Source organism: Coregonus lavaretus, assembly GCF_964263955.1.
Source record: "Coregonus lavaretus genome assembly, chromosome: 39".
Taxonomy (NCBI): domain Eukaryota; kingdom Metazoa; phylum Chordata; class Actinopteri; order Salmoniformes; family Salmonidae; genus Coregonus; species Coregonus lavaretus.
In genome coordinates, this window is record NC_140026.1 from 17,670,282 (window position 1) to 17,680,973 (window position 10,692).

Genomic DNA, 10,692 nt, shown 5'->3' on the forward strand with positions numbered 1-10,692 from the left:
AGCATTACCAGCGGATTCCGAAGTGTATAATTGTGAGTAAAAGTTATGAAAGCATGAATTGACTGCTAAGTTATCAATACATTTGTTACCCAGCTCGTCAGTTATCTCAGGTATGGTTTGATTTGCGGTTCTCTGACGCAGCTGGTGTGCTAGCATTTTCCCTGATTTCTCTCCATGTTCATAATTTTTGTATCGAGATTTACTAATTCGATTTTCAGCTTGTCGAGTTGAAAGAAGATCAAACTCTGTCTGAAGTGTCAAACGTTGGTTTGGTAAATCTGCGGCTGAAGAGTGTGAATATGCCATATCCAAATCCAAGATTTTATTAGTAAGTTCCCCTAGGCGTTGAATATTGCACTTCCTTAATCTTGTGCTGTACTAAATAATTTGGCCCCTTAGATAAGCCTTCATTGAGTCCCATACTGTTGTAGGAGACATTCCAGGGGTTTGATTAAGCTCGAGAATTAGCTCAATTTGAGATTATATAAAAGCAACAAAGGTTTCTTCAGATAGCAGTAGTGAGTTAAGCCGCCAAGGGCGATAATTAGGCTGTGTATTTGGTTTAAGTAGTTTCGTAGTAAGAGGAGAATGATCCGAAATGACTATACTTTAGCTTGGTAATCACACTCCGTGATAAGTGGCAGAAATCTATTGTCTAGAAAAAAGTAGTGTATACGTGAGAAGGTCTTATGAACTGGTGAGAAAAAATAATACTCCCTAGCTGTGGGATTGCGAAAACGCCACAATCAGATATGCCATATGTCTTAAGAAATAGCTGAATTGTGGATACTGTTTTTGATGAAGACGATACCTTAGGAGAGCTACAATCCAGGTTGGGCGACAGTACACAATTCATATCACCACCTAGTATTAGGTGGTGTGTGTCCAGATTTGGTAATCGAGAAAATACATTTGTGAAGAATGAACTGTTATCCCAATTTGGTGCATTAATGTTAGCCAAGATAACAGGTGTATTATACAGTCTTCCTAGTACAATGACAACTTGACATTGCGAACGGTATGTTTTTACTAATTAAAATGGCTGCTCCTCTAGTTTTAGAATGAAAATTGGAATGATATGATTGACCGATCCACCCTCCTTTTAAACGGGAGTGGTCGAAAGTGCGGAGATGTGTCTCCTGAAGAAAGGCGATATCTACTTTAAGGTGATTTAAATGAGAAAGAACCCTTTTACGTTTCACTGGGATTTAAAGATTTAACATTCCAGCTAGCAAATGTGACTGAGCAACCAGCTGTCCCTCTCATGATATTAGGCCTAGCCATATAAAGTCAGGTGGGAAAAGGATAGATGCCAGATTACAATAACAACTGATCCATTAATTTTGTTCTCCAAAAATAGAAAATAAAAAACCCAAAATTTCAAGAAGAATAAAAAACCTAATAGAACAAGGTAACCGCTAATCCCCACGCAAAGATATCCACACATGATGTGCTTGTAGTGGGGAACACTAAACCTATCGAGTAGAGAGCCCTGCTGAAAGATATCCACACAAAATGTGCTTGTAGTGGGGAACACTAAACCTATCAAGTAGAGAGCCCTGCTGAAATAGTGAAGGATGTAAAAATCAATAAATAAGAAATACTTATTTACAACCCAAAACTAGGCTATTTTAAAAGAAAGTATAAAACATTTTATAAATCACATCTTACAGCAATACCACTAAGTTAGCAGCAATGTCTTTAAAGAAATGACTTAACCTAATAATAGAACTGGGCTTTATCTACCCCGGATACGAGTACCATCGATAAATAGAAATGAGCAGCTTCATGGTAATAAAATAAAAAGTTAAAACAAAAGGAGAATTGAACTAAGGAAATAACGTTACCTAATAATAACAATATCAACTGATACCACTGGCAACGCTACAGTATCTACAAAAGAGAGACTGAGTCTACAGTGGTAGACACATTCGTCCATTACCCTAATCGCCAAATAGGTGAACATTCAGCCATTTGCTTCATCCGAACTCGGTAGAATGTTTGCCTTTACGAAGGCCATTGCCTTATGGGGGTCTTGGAACTCTTTCTCCATGCCGTTGAATGTTATACGGAGCCGGGCAGGAAATGCTACACCATACCGAATGTTGGTCCGTCCACGGAGCAGACTCTTGACATTGTTGAAAGCGGCACAGTCATGAGCAATGCTGGGGGCATTGTCTGGGAAGAATGAGATGGGTGCTCTGTTGCATCGAAGTTGGCCAAATTCTCTGGCACGCTGAAGAACATCAATACAATCCTGATAGTAGTGTAGTTTAGCCACAATGACGCAAGGTTTTCTGCCAGGCTTTCTTGCTTGAGAGCCCCGATGTGAGCGGTCTACAAGGACGTCTTTATCCAATTTGAGGGCTTCCTTCAATAACTTTGAGACCGATGAAGTAGAACTTGAGCCTGGGTCCTCAGCTACCCCCATGATCCTGATATTGGGTCTTCGCATATAACCTTGTAAATGTATGCATTGTTCCTTAAGGCTAGCCACATCAGTTTCGAGCTTCTTAACCGTGGTTTGTAGCGTAGTCGTATCGTCTGAGCATGTTGACAAGCCTTGTTCCATGTCGGAGACCGTTTTCTTAACTGTATCCAGTTCAGTTTGAACCATTGCTGCATGCTTTGCGAGTTCATTCTTGACTGCTTGTAACTCCGACTTAATAAAATTAACCTTCGAATCCTCGGTGTTCATTTTTCGCAGAGCCGAGGGGAGGATCCGCTACTCCCACTTGTTGAAGAACTCGAGCTTCTTGTCTTGGGCCTAGTGTTTTCTCTTTTGTCAGTGACTCCGCTGAACTTAAACTTTTGCAGGTTATGCGCCATTTATGCATTAAAACAAAAATAAAAGTTGAACAAAGTAAAGCACATAATTCAAAGGCTGTGTTTCCTAGTTCTTTTTGGGTCAAAGCGCGAAGAAAGTATTAAATAAATGCAATTTCAGCAGGAGCTCGGATAAACGTGACCTACTCCATGGCTTGCTCACTAGCGCCCCGGCGCTGGATAAATTTAACCACTCTCATATTCATAGATGGAGCAAGGACTGACCATCCATGAGATCAGAATTATAGTTTGAAGCATGATTTGAAGCTATACAGTCTTTGTTTACAATAACATTGTTTAGAAACAATCAAGTAAAACAATCTTATAACAGTCAAGGATACCCATAACATGATGCAGCCACCACCATGCTTGAAAATATGAAGTGGTACTCAGTGAAGTGTTGTGTTGGATGTGCCCCAAACATACCAATTTGTATTAAGGAAATAAAGTTAATTTCTTTGCCACATTTTTTTGCAGTTTTACTTTAGTGCCTTATTGCAAACAGGATGCATGTTTTGGAATATTTTTATTCTGTACAAGATTTTTTCTTTTTACTCTGTCATTTAGGTTAGTATTTTGGAGTAACTACAATGTTGTACAGTTTTCTCCTATCACAGCCATTAAACTCTGTAACTGTTTTAATGTCATCATTGGCCTTATGGTGAAATCCCTGAGTGGTATCCTTCCACATGTATCTTTGTAGTGACTGGGTGGTATTGATACACCATCAAAAGTGTAATTAATAACTTCACCATGAAATTCAATGACTCCTTTTTTATTACCCATCTACCAATAGGTGCCCTTTTTTGTGAGGCATTGGGAAACCTCCCTGGTCTTTGTGGTTGAATCTGTGTTTGAAATTCACTGCACAACTGACGGATCTTACAGATAATTGCATGTGTGGGGTACAGAGATTAGTTAGTCATTCAAAATCATGTTAAACACTATTATTGAACACAGAGTTTGTCCATGCAACTTATAGTATATTTTCATTTTTAATTCATTTGTAGAAATTTCTAGAAAACATAATTCCACTTTGACATTATGGGGTATTGTATGTAGGCCCGTGACACAAAATCTCAATTTAATCGATTCAGGCTGTATGTCACGGTTTTGGCCGAGGCTGCCTCTCTTCCTTGCTCGGGCAGGCTTCGTCGTTCGTCGTCTCCGGAATACTAGCTGCCACCGTTGTATGTTTCTATGTTCGTTTGTTCTGGTCTGGTATTGTACACCTGTTATCGTTTAGTGTCATTAGTGTCCTATAAGTTCTCGTTGTGTTTGTCAGGTGTTGTGTGTGATTGTTTTCCTGTCTGTTGGGGTTCGACTGTTTTTGGACAGACGCTAGTTTACCGTCGCACTGTTGTTCGTGCGTAGTCGGGTTTTTGTATTTTACGCACTGTTGCGTATTGTGTACCTCCGGGTTAGTTTACCCGTGTATTTTTGTGCTTTGCCAGTAAAGTCAAGTTTGACTGAGCTCCTGTGTCCTGCACTTGATTCCACCACACCGTCGCATCAGAACCCTTGACAGAATCACACACCATTTCGAATGGAATCAGCAGGAGCCGCAGCAGCACAGGAGACGTTGGAAGACAGGGTCCGGGAGCAGAATGACCAGATCCTGCGGATGGGGTCCGCCCTGCAGGAGGTGATCACCACCCTCCAACGCTGGGAGACCCGAGGGACACCCCCAACGCCATCTTCCCTGCCCTCACCATCGGCAAGTCAGCCCATTCCCGCTCCGGAACCCAGAGGAGTTCAACTCTCGCTCCCGAGGGCCTACGATGGGACCGCTGCCGGGTGTCAGGGCTTCCTTCTCCAGGTGGAGCTTTACCTGGCCACCGTGCACCCGGCGCCCTCGGGACTCGAGAGCGTGTCTGCCCTGATCTCCTGCCTTTCCGGCAAGGCGTTAGAATGGGCCAACGCCGAGTGGAGGAGAATAGACGCTACCACCATCACGTATGCTGAGTTCTCCCGCCGCTTCAGGGCGGTGTTTGACCATCCCACGGAGGGGAAAGCGGCGGAGGAGCGTCTGTTCTGCCTCCGGCAGGGGAAGAGGAGTGCCCAGGAGTTCACGTTGGAATTCCGTACTCTAGCGGCGGATGCAGGGTGGAATGAGCGGGCCCTCATCGATCACTACCGCTGTAGTCTACGTGAGGACGTCCGTAGGGAGCTGGCCTGTCGGGACACCAGCCTCTCGTTCGACCAGTTAGTCGACATGTCCATCAGGCTGGATACCCTGCTAGCTACCCGCGGACGTCCCGAGGGGGGTCCGTCCATTTCACCCTCCAGCGTCTCCGAGCCGTGCCCCATGGAGCTCGGGGGTGCTGGCGCTAGAGAGAGGAGGGGTCGGAGTACGAGGGGGTCCATCTCCTGCACCAACTGTGGTCGGGGAGGACACACCGCGGCTAGGTGCTGGGGATGGCCTCCTAGGGGAGAGGACGACAGGCCCCGCACTGGGGAGTCCTTCCAGGTGAGTAGGCGCCCCACTCACCCAGAGCTCTCTGTTGCACACTTCTGTATACCTGTGCGTTTTCCACAGGTAGCACCTCATTCCCAGCATAAGGCGCTGGTAGATTCAGGCGTGGATGGGAATTTTGTTGATAAGAAATTTTGTTTAGCCTTAGGGATTCCCCTTCTCCCTGTTGACGTCCCCTTCCCCGTTCATGCCCTAGATAGCCGTCCGTTGGGTGCGGGTTAGATCAGGGAGGTCACGGCGCCACTTAGGATGTGTGCGCAGGGGGGTCATCAGGAGATGATCCAGCTATTTCTGATCGACTCGCCTGCGTATCCGGTGGTGCTGGGCATGCCCTGGTTGAGTACCCATAACCCGTCTATTTCGTGGCAGGAGAGGGCTCTGATGGAGTGGTCTGCCCAGTGTGTGGGTTGATGTTTAGGCGTTTCCGTAGGGGCTACCTCGGTGGAGAGTCCAAACCAGGTGCCCGCATTGCACGTTCCCCCTGAGTATGGGGATTTGGCTATTGTGTTCAGTAAGTCGAGGGCGACGCAGTTGCCTCCCCATAGGCAGGGAGATTGTGCGATAGACCTCCAGGCAGGAGCTGCGCTCCCACGGAGCCATGTGTATCCTCTGTCTCAGGAGGAGAAGAGAGCTATGGAGACTTACATAGGCGAAACTCTGAGACAAGGATACATACGGCCCTCCACTTCCCCTGCGTCCTCGAGTTTCTTTTTTGTGAAGAAAAAGGATGGTGGGTTACGCCCGTGCATTGATTACCGTGGTCTCAATCAGATCACGGTGAAGTACAGTTATCCACTCCCGCTGATTGCGACCATGACGGAGTCATTGCACGGGGCGCGTTTCTTCACTAAATTAGATCTCAGGAGCGCGTACAACTTGGTGCGCATTAGGGGGGGCGATGAATGGAAGACAGCCTTTAGTACCACCTCGGCCATTACGAGTATCTTGTCATGCCATACGGGTTGATGAACGCTCCTTCAGTTTTCCAATCATTCGTGGATGAGATCTTCAGGGACATGCAGGGGCAGGGGGTGGTCGTGTACATAGATGACATTCTCGTGTACTCGTCTACCCGCGTCGAGCATGTGGCCCTGGTGCGCCGAGTGTTGCGGAGGCTGTTGGAGCACGACCTGTATGTCAAGGCAGAGAAGTGTCTGTTTTTCCAGGAGTCGGTCTCCTTTTTGGGTTATCAGTTGTCTGCGTCAGGGGTGAAGATGGAGGTAGACCGGGTGTCAGCCGTGCGTAATTGGCAAACGCCAACCACTGTGAAGGAGGTGCAGCAGTTTTTGGGGTTTGCGAATTACTACCGGAGGTTTATCCGGGGTTTTGGACAGGTGGCAGCTCCCATAACGTCTCTTTTGAAGGGGGGTCCGGTGCGTCTGCAGTGGTCAGCCGAGGTGGACAGGGCGTTTGGGAGGCTGAAGGACCTGTTTACCTCGGCTCCGGTGCTGGCGCATCCGGATCCCTCTTTACCATTTCAGGTAGAGGTGGACGCGTCAGAGGCCGGTATAGGAGCCGTGCTTTCGCAACGGTCCGGCACGCCACCTAAACTCCGCCCCTGTGCTTTTTATTCCAAGAAGCTCAGTCCGGCGGAGCGAAATTATGACGTAGGGGACAGGGAGCTGTTAGCCGTGGTACAGGCCCTAAAGGTGTGGAGGCACTGGCTTGAGGGGGCTCAACACCCTTTCCTCATTTTGACGGACCACCGTAACCTGGAGTACATCCGGGCAGCGAGGAGACTGAACCCTCGCCAGGCGCGGTGGAATATGTTTTTGACCCGTTTCACATTTAAAATCACGTACATCCCTGGGTCACAGAACGGTAAGGCAGACGCACTGTCTCGGCGGTATGACACGGAGGAGAGGTCCGTGGAGCCCACTCCCATACTGCCGGAGTCTTGTCTGGTGGCACCGGTAGTGTGGGAGGTTGATGCTGAACTCGAGCGGGCGTTACGCACCGACCCTAGTCCACCTCAATGCCCGGAGGGCCGGAGGTACGTTCCGCTCGAGGTTCGGGATCGATTGATCTATTGGGCTCACACGTCACCCTCCTCTGGACACCCTGGTATCGGCCAGACAGTGCACTGCCTTAGTGCTAAGTACTGGTGGCCCACGTTGGCGAGGGATGTGAGGGTTTATGTTTCCTCCTGCTCGGTGTGCGCCCAGTGTAAGGCGCCTAGACATCTGCCTAGGGGTAAGTTACTACCCCTGCCCGTTCCACAACGACCATGGTCTCACCTCTCGGTGGATTTCATCACTGACCTTCCTCCTTCACAGGGGAATACCACTATACTGGTCGTTGTGGACCGGTTTTCTAAGGCCTGTCGTTTGCTCCCTATGCCGGGCCTTCCTACTGCCCTGCAGACCGCCGAAGCGCTATTCACCCATGTGTTCCGGCACTACGGGGTACCCGAGGATATTGTGTCTGATCGAGGTCCCCAATTTACCTCCAGAGTCTGGAGAGCTTTTATGGAGCGGTTGGGGGTCTCGGTGAGCCTCACCTCGGGTTACCACCCGGAGAGTAATGGGCAGGTGGAACGTGTGAACCAGGATGTGGGTAGGTTTCTTAGAACATACTGCCAGGACCGGCCGGAGGAGTGGGCAAGGTACGTTCCCTGGGCCGAAATGGCCCAGAATTCCCTACGCCATTCCTCCACTAACCTAACCCCTTTCCAATGTGTGTTAGGTTACCAGCCGGTTCTGGCACCTTGGCAGCAGAGCCAGATCGAGGCTCCTGCGGTGGATGAGTGGGTGCGGCGCTCGGAGGAGACATGGAACGCTGCACACGTCCACCTGCAGCGGGCCCTCCGTCGTCAAAAGGCGAGCGCCGATCTCCACCGCAGTGAGGGACCGGTGTATGCACCTGGTGATCGAGTCTGGCTCTCTACCAGAAACCTGCCCCTCCGCCTGCCCTGTCGGAAACTGGGTCGGCGGTTTGTAGGGCCATTTAAAGTCCTGAGAAGATTGAACGAGGTGTGTTACAGATTACAACTACCTGTTGAGTATAAAAGTATTAACCCCTCGTTCCATGTGTCTCTTCTCAGGCCGGTGGTAGCTGGCCCACTCCAAGAAAATGAGATCAGGGAGACTCCTCCGCCCCCATTGGACATCGAGGGGGCACCGGCGTACTCCGTGCGGTCCATCTTGGATTCGAGACGTCGGATGGGGGGTCTCCAATATCTAGTGGAGTGGGAGGGGTACGGCCCGGAGGAACGGTGCTGGGTGCCGAGGAGAGACATTTTGGACCCGTCTCTCCTGACGGAATTCCATCGTGGTCACCCGACGCACCCTGCTCCGCGTCCTCCTGGTCGTCGCCGAGGCCGGAGTCGGCGCACGTCTGGAGCCGCGCGTCAAGGGGGGGGTACTGTCACGGTTTCGGCCGAGACTGCCTCTCTTCCTTGCTCGGGCAGGCTTCGGCGTTCGTCGTCTCCGGAATAATAGCTGCCACCGTTGTATGTTTCTATGTTCGTTTGTTCTGGTCTGGTATTGTACACCTGTTATCGTTTAGTGTCATTAGTGTCCTATAAGTTCTCGTTGTGTTTGTCAGGTGTTGTGTGTGATTGTTTTCCTGTCTGTTGGGGTTCGACTGTTTTTGGACAGACGCTAGTTTACCGTCGCACTGTTGTTCGTGCGTAGTCGGGTTTTTGTATTTTACGCACTGTTGCGTATTGTGTACCTCCGGGTTAGTTTACCCGTGTATTTTTGTGCTTTGCCAGTAAAGTCAAGTTTGACTGAGCTCCTGTGTCCTGCACTTGATTCCACCACACCGTCGCATCAGAACCCTTGACACTGTAACACAACACAATGCGGAAAAGGTCAAGGGGTGTGAATACTTTCTGAAGGCACTGTATGTCCTATGCACATTAGAAATGATCATGTCAGGGGCAAAGATTTGATGCACTTGTTTCATTCCATTGCTTGCTATTCATTGGTGCTCTTCAATTAATTCTAAAGGACAGAAAACAAACCAGTTGAGTATAAAAGTATTAACCCCTCGTTCCATGTGTCTCTTCTCAGGCCGGTGGTAGCTGGCCCACTGCAAGAAAATGAGATCAGGGAGACTCCTGGGACTTTATTATATAGGCAAATAAATAATTTGATAACACACGACAAAACATACACTCTTAGATAAAAAGGTTCCAAAAACTGTTATTCGGCTGTCCCCATAGGATAACCATTTTTGGTTCCAGGTAGAACTCTTTTGGGATCCATGTAGAACCCTCTGTGTAAAGGTTTCTACATGGAACTCAAAAGGGTTCTACCTGGAACCAAAAGGGTTTTACCTGGAACCAAAAAGGGTTCTTCAAAGGGCTCTCCTATGGGGAAAGCCAAAGAACCCTTTTAGGTTCTAGATAGCACCTTTTTCTCTAAGAGTGTAGTTGCAAGGTCACCATGGAAACACCCAAGTTCAGATCTTTTGCTACAGTACTTAGTGAATGGCGAAATAGAAAACTTTCGAAATCAAGTGGTGGCCCGGATAAAACATCCCTGGTAAGATTATGACTAGTTGAATTTGAAAATTTTCTTTGCTACCAGATAAGAAAATATAATTCAATACTGTAGATAATGGAAACTGTCAAGGCTGACTTGGGTGCCAAAGTAGTTCATTGTATGGGCTCCAGTGAGAAATGTACTGTGATTTCCAATATCGGCTTCACAGATGTTACATTGGCTGTAATAATATCACATAATATCACTGACCATGGTAGTGTTGAAAGGAAATATCAAAGTACTTCTGTATATCATCCATCAAACACTGTTATATAGATTCAGTGGCAAAATATAATGACATCGTGCCATAACAGGATAAAATGTTAATGTGGATGGTTCATATAATATCATGATTCCAGATTTCATTCTGGCATCAAGGACCGAATCCATTACTGTGCACTGCTGATAAAAGGTAGGTTCGTATCAAGATGAAAGCTGGAGCCTAGTTCTTACTACTCTATTGATGCATCTAAATTGAAATCAGCTGTTAAGTCAGTTTGGCTACTTTCTCTAGTAAAATATGGTTGTTTATTTGAATACACCCAAGGGAGAGTACTGGGAAAATAGTATGAGCTCCATCGCTGGAATGGATTATAGGCCCATCTGAAAGCCATAAAGAAATAGTTCTCGCCATAAAAATAGCATATGACATGTTTAGGCAAAATGCTCTCACAATTCTGTACAAGAGCAAATCTTTGCGACATCTTGTTTTCCGCAATTATATGGAAATTGCCCCAATTGGATTTATGTGTTAAACTTTTATAAACATGCCAATGCAGATGTTCGCTTTACACTAGACAGAAGACACATTTTGATAAAATAACTAACTCTATTGTCACTTTACTTATTTTTCCACTGAAGACTGCATGTCAGATGCACAGAGCAGATGTTTCATTTATG